At 44.4% G+C, this 13,679-nt stretch overlaps 1 protein-coding gene and 1 pseudogene across 1 annotated transcript in view; both read right to left on the reverse strand.

Moving 5' to 3' along the window:
* Positions 1 to 13,679, reverse strand: part of ST3GAL3 (ST3 beta-galactoside alpha-2,3-sialyltransferase 3) — a 224,154-nt gene that overhangs the window by 202,540 nt on the left and 7,935 nt on the right.
* LOC129469291 (uncharacterized) lies at positions 10,029 to 10,122 on the reverse strand (annotated as a pseudogene).

A 13,679-nucleotide genomic window follows, 5' to 3' on the forward strand; every position in this document is an offset into this window, starting at 1 on the left:
AAGACCCTGTCTCTTATAAACAAATAAATAAGAAATAAGATATAAAATAGTTTTAAACTATTTCCTCACTAATTATTAACAGAGGGGAACAGAGTAACTTTGCAGTTGAGAAATCTGACAGACATCACAATAAGCTAGCTGAAGGGGATATATGGGAGTTCTTTGTAATATTTCTACAACTCTTTTGTAAATGAGAAATTATTTCAAAATGAACAGTTAAAAGCGAAAAGAATTTTAAACTAAATGTTCAAATAAACATCTAAATGAGAGTTTATGCAGCCACTTAAAAAGGCTGCATAAACTTAAAAAAATTTCTTAATGGTATAGAGAAATGTTTTTGGTATCGTACTAAATGAGAAAAATAAAACATACGGCCGGGTGCAATGGCTCACGCCTATAATCCCAGCACTTTGGGAAGCTAAGGCAGGCACATCACTTGACCCTAGGAGTTCGACATTAGCCTGGGCAACATGGTGAAACCGTCTCTACAAAAAATACAAAAATTAGCTAGGCATGGTGGTGCGTGCCTGTAGTCCCAGCAACTCAGGAGGCTGAGGTGGGAGGATCACTTAAGACTGGGAAGTGGAGGCTGCAGTGAACTGAGACCATGCCACTACACTCCAGCCTGGGTGACAGAGTGAGACACTGTCTCAAAAAAATTAATTAATTAATTTAATTAAATAAGAGTATCAGGCACTCAACCATGAGAGACAGAAAAAGATAAATAAAAAATAAAAATGCTAGAAGTAGATTAAGACAGAATTCTGGCTGTGGGACTGCACTTGGCCTCCCTGTATGGTCAGAAAAAAGCATGCAGGCCAGGCGGAGTGGCTCATGCCATAATCCTAGTACTTTGAGAGGCCGAGGTGGGTGGATCACCTGAGGTCAGTTCAAGACCAGTCTGACCAACATGGTAAAACCCCGTCTCCACCAAAATACAAAATTAGCTGGGCGTGGTGGCGCATGCCTATAATCCCAGCTACTTGGGAGGCCGAGGCAGGAGAATAGCTTGAACCTGGGAGGCAGAGGTTTTAGTAAGACAAGACTGCACCACTGCACTGCAGCCTGAGCAACAAGAGTGAAACTCCATCTCACAGAAAAAGAAAAGAAAAGAAAAAAGAAAAAAGCATGCAGGTAAAGAGTTGCAGATGCTCCCTCTAGAATGCAGATGGAGCACAGCGATCTGGACTCATCCTCTCCACACACATGCATCTTATCCCAGAGAGGGAAGTGGCTCTCTTCCGTCCAAAGCTAACAGGACAAACACTATGTGCTAGGGATTACACATGGCAGCGAGGACACTGAAACACAGAAACTCAGGCCCCACCTTAGAGGACTTCTGACTTCTCTCTTCTCATTAATTCTTCAACTCTGTGATCCGATCTGGCTTCTAATCCCACCTGTCACTGTGGTAAATGAGTTTACCACTGACCTCTTAAGTGCCAAATCCACTGGATACCTTACAGTCCTCCTGCAATTTGACCTTTATACAGCCCCTGAAACTGTGAGAGGTGGTAAGAGCCTTTCTCTGTCTTCTTTGCCACTCATCTTTTAGGACTGTGTTCAAGTGTTAGCTCCTTCAGGAAGCTTTCCTTAATCACAGTCCTACACCATGACTGTGCTCCATAACATCCCATGCTCATCTCTATCATAGCATTTAGAAAACATCTTGTCTCTTTTTCTGTCTCTGCAGATAATTAGCATACAATTTGAAAAAAGAACCTATAATTCAGGTCTGTTAAATCACTAACATTTATCAACATAGTGCCTCAAATATAGTAACACTCAAGAAGAGTTTGTTTAAAAATAAAATAGCCTGTAATCCCAGCACTTTGGGAGGCTGAGGAAGGCAGATGGCATGAGCTCAGGAGTTTGAGACCAGCCTGGGCAACATGGCAAAACCCCAGCTCTACAAAATAAAAAAAATGAAAATAGCCAGGTGTGGTGGTGAGGGCCTGTAGTCCCAGCTACTCATGGGGCTGAAGCAGGAAGATCACTTGAGCACGGGAGGCAGACGTTGCAGTTAGCTGAGATTGCACCACTGCAATCCAGACTGGGAAACAGAGTGAGACCCTATCTCAAAAAATAAATAAATAAATAAATAAATAAATAAATAAATATATTTCCAATTATATTCCCCAACTCTAGACACAATATAATTTGTACACATTCCAAAAAGTAATACATTCTAAAGGTATAATTTGAATGCATATATATATGCATACATATATATACATACACACACAACAATTTTAAATATAGAGAGCAGCTCAGGGTGCTATCTTAGGCTTTCTTACATTCTCATTCTGCAGATATCCCCAAAGCAATGTCATCCTCTTCTGTGACTTCATTTACCACCATTATGCTGACTCTTAGTCCATTTACTTTGCTATAAAGAAATACCTGAGGCTGGACACGGTGGCTCACGCCTGTAATCCCAGCACTTTGGGAGGCCGAGGCGGGCAGATCACCTGAGGTCAGGAGTTCGAGACCAGCCTGGCCAACATGGTGAAACCTCATCTCTACTAAAAATACAAAAATTAGCCAGGCATGGTGATGTGTGCCTGTAAACCCAAATACTCGGGAAGCTGAGACAGAAGAATCACTTGAACCCAGGAGGCAGAGGTTGCAGTGAGCTGAGATCATGCCACTGCACTCCATCCTGGGCAACAGAGTAGGACTCTGTCTAAAAAAAAAGAAAAAAGAAATACTTGCGACTGATATAAAAAAAGAAAAAAGAAATACCTGAGACTGGGTAATTTCTAAAGAAAAGAGTTTATTTGGCTCACAGTTCTGTAGGCTGTATAAGAAGCAAGGCACCAGCATCCACTTCTGATGAGAGCTTCAGGGTACTTCCGTTCATGGCAGAAGGGGAAAGGGAGCAGACATCACATGCCAAGAGAGGAGGGAAGGCTGGGCGTGGTGGCTCACGCCTGTAATTCCAGCACTTTGGGAGGCTGAGGCAGGTGGATCACCTGAGGTCAGGAGTTTGAGACCAGTCTGGCCAACACGGTGAACTCCCGTCTCTACTAAAAATACAAAACTTAGCTGGGTGTGGTGGTGCATGCCTGTAATCCCAGCTACTCAGGAGGCTGAGGCAGAAGAATCACTTGAATCTGGGAGGCTGAGGTTACAGTGAGCCCAGTTCATGCCACTGCACTCCAGCCTGGGCGATAGAACGAGACTCCATCTCAAAAAAAAAAAAGGAGAGAAGAGAGAGAGGGGAAGGTTGCCACCCTCTTTTATTTTTTTTTTTATTTTTATTTATTTATTTATTTTTTTGAGACGGAGTCTCGCTCTGTTGCCCAGGCTGGAATGCAGTGGCGCAATCTCGGCTCACTGCAAGCTCCGCCTCCCAGGTTCACGCCATTCTCCTGCCTCAGCCTCTCCGAGTAGCTGGGACTACAGGCGCCCACCACCACGCCTGGCTAATTTTTTGTATTTTTAGTAGAGACGGGGTTTCACCGTGGTCTCGATCTCCTGACCTCGTGATCCGCCCGCCTCGGCCTCCCAAAGTGCTGAGATTACAAGCATGAGCCACCGCACCCGGCCGCCTCTTTTAAATAACCAGCTCTGAGGGAAAAGTCACTCATTATGCAGAGACTGCACCAAGCAGTTTATGAGGGATCCGCTCCCATGACCCAAAGACCTCTCACTAGGCTCTACCTCCAACACTGGGGATCAAATTTCAACATTAAATTTGGAGAGAACAAATATCCAAACTATGTCACTATCCCAAATTTTACATATTCAGCGTAGATATCCCTTCTGAGTTCCAAGTCCAAGTATGTAACTTCTTGCTACACCTCATCATCTAGATGTTTCACCCCAAGGAATTCCTCTTCCTCCAGCATCTACTATCTCAATCAAAGTCAACCCTTTCACAGATGCTTCTGTAAGAAACCTGGAAATTAGCCTTGACACTAGACTCCTCTTCACTCTCATCCTGCACACATCATCAATCAAGTCCTACAAATTTTATCCCTAAATACTTCCTGAAGCCACACATCCCTCCCTCTTCACTGCCACCATCCTAATTCAAGTCACCATAACCTTTTGCATGGACTACTACAATAGCCTAGTAAGCCTCCTACATCCATTCTTGCCCTTGCCCAATTCATTCTCCACACAGCAGCCAACGTGATAGGATTATTTCACTCCCAGGCTTAAACTTCATACATTTCCCATTTTCTTTAGGGTAAAGTCTCAGACTCCTTAAACAAAGCCTAGACATCTGGCCCCTTCCCAGCTCTCCTCCACATCTCTTGCCACCTCATCTTTTTATGAGCCTGCAACATGGAGCTTCTCTCAGTGTTTTCAACTTATCATGCCCTTCCAATGTCAGGCTGAAGCCCTTCTGACCCACCACTTTATTTACCTCCCAATGTCAGGCTGAAGCCCTCCTGACCCCACCACTTCATCTAGCCAACTGTTACTTATCTTTTACGTCTCAGCTAAAACCTTAATTCTTTAGGGAAGTATTACCTGTCTCCAGGCTTTAGGTTAGGTCTCCCTGTCATATAGTCCTACCATACCTATATATCCCTATCCCATTACATTGTGCACTTATAATTTTCTAAGTATTTACAATAATTTAATATTTATATTCTGGCTGATCCAGGCAAGGAACATGTCTATTTTGTTCACCATTTTATCCCTGGTAGGTGCTCAAAAACTGTCTGTTGACTAACTGATTATTCAATCAGTTACAGTGTGCTTGAAAAGAAATACATAAGAGGGCCGGGCATGTGGCTCACGCCTGTAAGCCCAGCACTTTGGGAAGCCGAGGCAGGTGGATCACCTTAGGTCAGGAGTTCAAGACCAGCCTGACCAACATGGTGAAACCGTGTTTCTACTAAAAGTACAAAATCAGTCAGGCGCAGTGGCACATGCCTGTAATCTCAGCTACTCAGGAGGCTGAGGCAGGAGAATCGCTTGAACCCAGGAGGCGGAGGTGGCAGCGAGCCGAGGTCACACCATTGCACTCCAGCCTGGACAAGAGCAAAACTCCATCTCAAAACAAAACAAAAAAAGAGCCAGGCACAGTGGCTCATGCCTGTAATCCCAGCACTTTGGGAGGCTGAGGTGGGCGGATCACCTGAGGTCGGGAGTTCGAGACCAGCCTGACCAACACGGAGAAACCCCGTCTCTACTAAAACTACAAAATTAGCTGGGCGTGGTGGCACATGCCTGTAATCCCAGCTACTCGGGAGGCTGAGGCAGGAGAATAACTTGAACCTGGTGGGTGGAGGTTGCAGTAAGCCAAGGTCATGCCATTGCACTCCAGCCTGGGCAACAAGAGGGAAACTCCATCTCATTAAAAAAAAAAAAAAAAAGATTTAATGATAGGTACTTCATTTCTTCTTTTTTTTTTTTTAAGAGACAGGGTCTTGCTCTGTTGCACAGGCTAGAGTGCAGCGGTACGATCATGGCACACCGCAGCCTCCAACTATTGGGCTCAAGTGATCCTCCCACCTCAACTTCCCAAGTAACTGAAACTACAGGTATGCACTACCACGCCTGGCTAATTTTTTACTTTTGTAGAGACGAGGTCTCACTATGTTTCCCAGGCTAGTCTTGAACTCCTGGCCTCAAGCAATCCTCCTGCTTCAGCCTCCCAAATTGCCAGAATTATAGGCATGAGCCACTATGCCTGGCCCAGTACTTCATTGTTTTTATTGCTGAATACTATTTCAATCTAGGAATATACCATATTTTATTTATCCATTCATCAGCTGGCAAGACATTTGGGTTGTTTCTACTTTTTGGCTGAATAACGCTGCTATGAACATTCACGTATACATTTTTGTATGGACATACTCTTGGGCATACACCTAAGAGTGGAAGTGGGTATGTAACTAGAGCTGTGGTTTGAACATGTCCCCCAAAAAAGCATGTGTTGGAAACTTAATCTCCAATACAACAGTGCTGGGAGGTGCAGCCTAATGAGAGGCATTTAGGTCATGAGGACTCCACCCTCATGACCGGATTAATGTCAATTATAAAAGGGCTTGAGGCTGTGAGTTCAGTCTCTTTCTCTCTCTCCCTCACTCTCTCTTGCCCTTCCAGGTCCTGCCATGAGATGATACAGCAAGGAGGCCCTCACCACATGCCAGCCCCTTGATCTTGGACTACCCAGCCTCCAAAACTGTAAGAAATAAATCTGTTTTTTATAAATTACCCAGTCTCAGCTATTGTTATAGTAACACAAAATGGACTAGGACACCTAGAACGACATCTACTGGTTGTATGGTAATTCTGTTTAACTGCTTGAAGAAATGACAGCGTGTTTCCAAAGTGGCTACACATTTTACATTCCCACCAGCAGCGAATGAGCATTCCAATTTCTTCACATCACCAGCTCTAACACTTATTATTTTTTTCTTTAAGAGACAGGGTATCACTCTGTGATCCAGACTGGAGTGCAGTGTCATGACCTCAGCTCAGTGCAGCTGCAGCCTCCTAGGCTCAAGCAATCTTCCTGCCTCAGCTTCCTGAGCAGCTGGGACTACATGCCTGGCTAATTATTCTATTTTTTGTAAAGATGGGGTCTCACTGTGTTGCACAGGATGGTCTCTAACTCCTGGGCTTAAGTAATCCTCCCACTTCAAATCCCAAAGTGGTGGGATTATAGATGTAAGCCACTGCTTATTCTTTTTTTTTTTTTTTTTTGAGACAGAGTCTTGCTCTGTCGCTCAGGCTGGAATGCAGCGGCGTGATCTCGGCTCACTGAAACCTCCGCCTCTCAGTTTCAAGTGATTCTCCTGCCTCACCCTCCAGAGTAGCTGGGATTACAGGCATATGCCACCATACCTGGCTAATTTTTATAATTTCAGTAGAGACAGGCTTTCGCCATGTTGGCCAGGCTGGTGTCGAAACTCCTGACCTCAAGTGATCCGCCCACCTCAGCCTCCCAAGCCACTGCTTATTTTTTTTTTTGAGACACAGTTTCACTTTGTTGCCCAGGCTGGAGTGCAGTGGCATGGTCTTGGCTCACTGCAACTTCACCCTCCCAGGTTCAAGCAATTCTCGTGCCTCAGCCTCCCATGTAGCTGGGATTACAGGCACCCACCACCACACCCGGCTGATTTTTGTATTTTAGTAGAGACGAGGTTTCACCATGTTGCCCAGGCTGGTCTCGAACTCCTGAGCTCAGGCAATCCACTCATCTTGGCCTCCCAAAGTGCTAGGATTACCAGCATGAGCCACCGTGCCTGGCCCCAAGCCACCACTTATTCTTATCTGCTGTTTTGATTCCAGCCACCACAGAGTGTGAGGTAGCATCTCATGGTAGTTTTGATCTGCACTCCCCTGAAGGCTGATGATGTTAACCATCTTTCTGTGTGCTTATTTCTTTACTTCTTATTAGCTAGTCTTGCATTACTCCAATTCTCTGTAATAGTTAAGTAATTCTTACATTAAACCTTATCTATTCAAATTACCACGTGATTTATCTCTTTTAATTGGATCCAGACTCCTGCAAGATGAGTAGTCAGTGACTTCCTGAGTAGAAATCAGATGACCTACAATGGTTTTAAAAACAGAGAACAGAAGAGTAAAGCTGAAAAATACTTTGTCATTGGCCAGGTACTCCCTTTAGAAGTAGGTCAGAGGCCTGGTGTGGTGGCTCACGCCTGTAATCCCAACACTTTGGGAGGCCAAGGCAGGCAGAGCACCTGATGTCAGGGGTTTGAGACCAGCCTGGCCAACATGGTGAAACCTTGTCTCTACTAAAAATACAAAAATTAACCAAGCGTGGTGGTGGGCCCCTGTAATCTCAGCTACTTGGGAGGCTGAGGCAGGAGAATCATGTGAACCTGGGAGGTGGAGGTTGCAGTGAGCCAAGATCACTCCACTGCACTCCAGCCTGGGTGACAGACTGAGACTCCACCCTAAAAAAAAAAAAAAAAAAAAAAAAAAAAAAAAAAAAAAAAGATGTAGCAGAAGGATAAAAACACGTATGGGAACTTTAAACACCTTTAACTCAAACAGTGGCTTTTTTCTGTTGAAGGAGGGAGAAGAAGGGAAAAACACATTAGGAAGCCTTTCAGTAAAAATGTAATGTTCTCTTTATTTAAAAAATAAAAAAAAACTCAAGCAAGATGGCATATTAAGACTTAATGATAGATGGGCGCGGTGGCTCACGCCTGTATCCCAGCACTTTGAGAGGCCGAGGCAGGCAGATTACGAGGTCGGGAGATCGAGACCATCCTGGCTAACACGGTGAAACCCCATCTCTACTAAAAATACAAAAAATTAGCCGGGCATGGTGGCGGGCACCTATAGTCCCAGCTACTCAGGAGGCTGAGGCAGGAGAATGGTGTGAACCCAGGAGGGGTAGCTTGCAGTGAGCCGAGATCGCACCACTGCACTCTAGCCTGGGCGACAGAGCGAGACTCCATCTCAAAAAAAAAAAAAAAAAAAAAAAAGATTTAATGATAGGGCCAGGCGTGGTGGCTCACGCCTCTAATCCCAACACTTTGGGAGGCCGAGGTGGGTGGATCACCTGAGGTCCAGAGTTCAAGACCAGCCTGAGCAACATGGAGAAACCCTGTCTCTACTAAAAATACAAACATTAGCTGAGAGTGGTGGCACATGCCTGTAACCCCAGCTACTCGGGAGGCTGAGGCAGGAGAATCGCTTGAACCCGGGAGGTGGAGGTTGCAGTAAGCCAAGGTCGTGCCATTGCACTCCAGCCTGGGCAACAAGAGTGAAACTCTGTCTCATTTAAAAAAAAAAATTAATGATAGGTATAACTATTTGTTCTGTTCTTGTATGTGTAAAATACATCATTAGAAAATATAGGCCGGGCACGGTGGCTCATGCCTGTAATCCCAATACTTTGGGAGGCTAAGGTGGGCATATCACTTGAGTTCCGGAGTTTGAGACCAGCCTGGGCAACATGGCAAAACCCCATCTCTACAAAAACATACAAAAGAAAAAAAAATTATCAGGGCATGGTGGTGTGCACCTGTAATCCCAGCAATTCAGGAGGCTAAGGTGGGAGGATCACTTGAGCCCAGGAGGTCGAGGCTGCAGTAGCTGTAACTGCACCCCTGCACTCCAGCCTAAGCAACAGAGCAAGGCCCCATTTTGAAAAAAAAAAAAGAAAAAGAAAATATAAATGTTCCCTTTCCTTGCTACTATTTCTGAGACTTTACATGTTTTAGGCCTATGCAGTAGTTCCATATTGTTTATCTGCTCATATATTTTTTTAGAAAGGAAAGACATATTTTAGAAAAACTATGCTGGACTATTGCAAAGTAACTATGCTGGAACTATGCTAGCAGCTATGCCATCTTATCAGTCCCAGCAAAAGCCATTATTACACACCTGAGTAAAGCAGTGGACACACAGGGAGTGGTGCCTGCCCTCAAGGAGCAGGGTGATGCGTGCAGTTATGGAATAAACAAGTAACAAATGTTATGAGATTATGGCAATTAATAATTATCTAAGAGGCTCAGGAAAAGCTTCAGAGGCGTTGCCTGAATTAAACTGACTCTGGGAAGCTGAAGCAGAAGGGCAGGAGAGGGATTATAAGCCACGCTAAGGAGTCTGAAATTTATCCCATTGGCAATGAGGAACCACGTACACAGACAAATGACATAAATCTACGTTTTAGAAAGGCTGCTCGTGTAGCAATATGGAGAACAGACTGGAGAAGGCTAAGCACAGAGCAAGAAGAGGCCATTATAACAGCCCAGGCCATTTGCCCTCAAAGAGGGAATGTACGGGATGTATACCTCGAAGGGCACTCAAAGTGATTCAGCCGGGTATTAGAAGAAAAATACCACACCTCTTATTTATAAACTTCTCTGGTATTTAATTTCATGGACACTGGCCTCCTCACGCAGTCCCTAAATCAGATGTCTGTGGCACATGAGGTTCAGGAAGACTCCTCAGGAAGTGTGAAAATTCCACAGCGTAGAGCGTGTGGTACCGCCATTCACTCATTCACGTCCTAATGTAGTACGGTTCATGCAGTACAGATGACATCAATATGGTTAGTTCCGTAAAAATTGGATGTTAAAAAGATCTTTTTATGGAACACTTCATAAATTTGTGTGTCATCCTAATCTTCTCTGTATCGTTCCAATTTTAGTATATGTGCTGCCAAAGCAAGCCCGTAATGGGATCTTTTAAATAGGATCATAACTAAACTCGACAATGAGACAGCGAGAAACTCTGAAACCTGCACCACGAAAAAGTTTTCCAGTTATCATGTCACCAAGTGCTTATAAGAGTTCTAGAACTTAAAGAGCAGTTACATATTTTTCTTCTACAAAAATGTTGTTGTTCTCAGTTTAGTGACCTTTCCTGGGATGGCAAATGTAAGCAGTATGGCACCTAGCAGATACTCCAAAAATATACACAGCTGCCCTTCCAAGACAAACATCTATTTTGGTTGGTGCAAAAGTAATTGTGGTCTTTGCCATTAATATTATCAGAGGCTAGAAACTAGCTGTTTTTTAAAGAAAACTGTTGAGTGCATTTTGAACAGACGTTTTTAATGTTTCCATCCTTATGTTGTTACCAAAAGAATATAAAAGTCACACAAAAACTCGTATCTATATACCAGCAGTTCTCAAAGTGTAGTCCAAGGACCCTCAAGGGTCCCCAAGACCCTTTTAGGGGGTCCACGAGTTTAGAACTATTTTCACAGTAATTCTAAGACATTCTTTGCCTTGTTCACTCTTGTTCTCTTATGAGGGTCCAGCAGTTTTCTAGAGGTTACATAACATGATGAGGTGACCACGATTCTTCTCACAGTTAACAGTATGCATGCTTGTGGGTTATTGTGATTTTTGAGACAGGGTCTCACTCTGTCACCCATGCTGAAGTGCAGTACCATGATCACAGCTTAGTGCAGCCTCAACCTCCTAGGCTCAAGCAATCCTGCTGTCAGCCTCCCTAGTAGCTGGGGCTACAGGGATGTGCCACCATGCTTGGCTAATTTTTTAATTTTTTGAAGAGATGTAGTCTCACTATGTTACCCAGGCTGAACTTTTTTTTCTTTTTTTAGACAGAGTCTCACTCTGTCCCCCAGGCTAGAGTGTAGTGGCATGATCTCGGCTCACTGCAACCTCTGCCTCCCAGGCTCAGGCAATCCTCCCACCTCAGCCTCCCAAGTAGGGGGTACCAGAGGCATGTGCTACCACGCCTGGCTAATTTTTTTGTATTTTTGGTAGATATGGGGTTTCACTCTGTTGCCCAGGCTGGTCTCAAACTCCTGAGCTCAAGTGATCCCCCTACTTCAGCCTCCCAAAGTGCTGGGATTATAGGCGTGAGCCACTGCGCCCAGCCATGAACATTTTTTATCATTTTTTTTTTGTACTCAGTGATTTTTAAAACATTAAATATCGACAGACAATACTCACAAACATGAAAGTTATTTGGGAATATTCAATAATTTTTAAACTTTAAGGGAATCCTGAGACCAAGAGAACAACTGCTACATACTTTAAATCCTCAGTAACAGAATTTCCTGATTTAACATATTCCAAACAAAAGGGTTCAGTGAGTTTTTAAGCTGTGTTAAAAATACATAAACATGCCACCTTTCAGTTACTTTGCAAGAAAAACTGACATCAAGGAAGAGGAAATTTATGATATATAGACAAATAATGGGCCAAGGCAGTAGATGACATTTCATCAGAGTAACATAAATTAAGTTCTACAGGAGTTCAGAGAGGAGGAACTCATGTCAAGCCAGGATGATCAGATAAAGAATCTAATGGAAAATAAATATGAATTAAACTTCCATTATCATGTTTAAAAAAATCATCAGAAGATGACTGAGGAGGAGCAAAATTTCAGGGGGAAGAAGTCAGCAATGACAGGCCGAGGAGAAGTGTGTATATTTTAGCAACCCCATCTGGTGAGTATATTATGGTCACACACACTTGTGTCACCTCTGAGCCAGGGTTAGGAATAGCTAAATGCCATATAAACTGTTGGCATTTAAACAGTGTTTAAATCTTTTATTTTTGGAGATAGAGTCTCGCTCTGTCGCCCAGGGTGGAATGCAGTGGCGTGATCTCGGCTCACTGCAACCTCTGCCTCCCAGGTTCAAGCAATTCTCCTGCCTCAGCCTCCAGAGTAGCTGGGACTACAGGTGCACGCTGCCATGCCCAGCTAATTTTTTTTTTTTTTTGTATTTTAGTAGAGACAGGGTTTCACCGTGTTGCCCAGGCCGTTCTCGAACTCCTGAACTCAGGCAATCCGCCCACCTCGGCCTCCCAAAGTGCTAGGATTACAGGCATGAGTCACCGCGCCCGGCAACAATGTTTAAATTTGTACGGTATTTTTTTTTTTTTTTTGAGATGGAGTTTCGCTCTCGTCACCCAGGCTGGGGTGCAGTGGCACGATCTCGGCTCACTGCAACCTCTGCCTCCTGGGTTCAAGCGATTCTCCTGCCTCAGCCTCCTGAGTAGCTGGGATTACAGGCGCCTACCACCATGTCCGGCTACTTTTTGTTTTTTTTGTTTGTTGTGTTTTTTTTTTTTTTTTTTTTTTTTTTTTTTTGAGACGGAGTCTTGCTCTTTCGCCCAGGCTGGAGTGCAGTGGCGTAATCTCGGCTCACTGCAAGCTCCGCCTCCCGGATTCACGCCATTCTCCTGCCTCAGCCTCTCCGAGTAGCTGGGACTACAGGCGCCCGCCACCACGCCCGGCTAATTTTTTGTATTTTTTAGTAGAGACGGGGTTTCACCGTGGTCTCGATCTCCTGACCTCGTGATCCGCCTGCCTCGGCCTCCCAAAGTGCTGGGATTACAAGCGTGAGCCACCGTGCCCGGCCTACTTTTTGTATTTTTAATAGAGACGGGGTTTCAACACATTGGCCAGGCTGGCCTCGAACTCCTAACCTCAGATAATCCGCCCACCTCGGCCTCCCAAAGTGCTGGGATCACATGTATGAGCTACTGCACCCGGCCCGTATGGCATTCTTATCAACTGCCTCTTTTTGATCTCAGAGTAATTCCCTTATGCCTAACACTTCCAGCCCAGCATCATCCATCACTTAAAATGCATATCCTTGTTAGTATAATGGTGAGAAAAAGACCTAAAATAAATGCATACATAAAACCACAACGTGGCTGGGCGTGGTGGCTCACATGTGTAAACCCAGCACTTCGGGAGGCAGAGCTGGGCAGATCGCTTGAGCCCAGGAGCTCGAGACCAGCGTGGGCAATATGGTGAAACCACGTCTCTACACAAAACACGAAAAATTAGCTGGGTGTGGTGGTGCGTGAGTGCCTGTGGTACCAGCTATTTGGGAGGCTGAGGTGGGAGGACCACCTGAGCCTGGGGAGGTTGAGGCTGCAGTGAATCGTGATCATATCTTGCCAGTGCACTCCAGCCTGGGTGATAGAGTGAGGACTTACCTAAAAAAAAAAAAAAATCCCACAATGTTGGCATCTTTAGGTAGTGAGATTTAAGACTAGTGATCACCTACCATGAATCAGGTAATATACTAAAGGTTAGAAATATTATAACTGCTGTTTTATTATTAAACTATTTGTATATATCTACTAATAGCACAAGACCAGGGTTTTTACATCTATTCCCTCCAATCCTCAGACAACCTGGCAAGGTAGGAATTTTTGTCCTCATTTTCCAAATTTGAAAACCAAGAAGACATGAGATTCTGAAGCCTATCCAAGGTGACACAATAGAAACTG

Source organism: Symphalangus syndactylus, chromosome 12 (genome assembly GCF_028878055.3).
Source record: "Symphalangus syndactylus isolate Jambi chromosome 12, NHGRI_mSymSyn1-v2.1_pri, whole genome shotgun sequence".
In the NCBI taxonomy this organism is placed as follows: Eukaryota; Metazoa; Chordata; class Mammalia; order Primates; family Hylobatidae; genus Symphalangus; species Symphalangus syndactylus.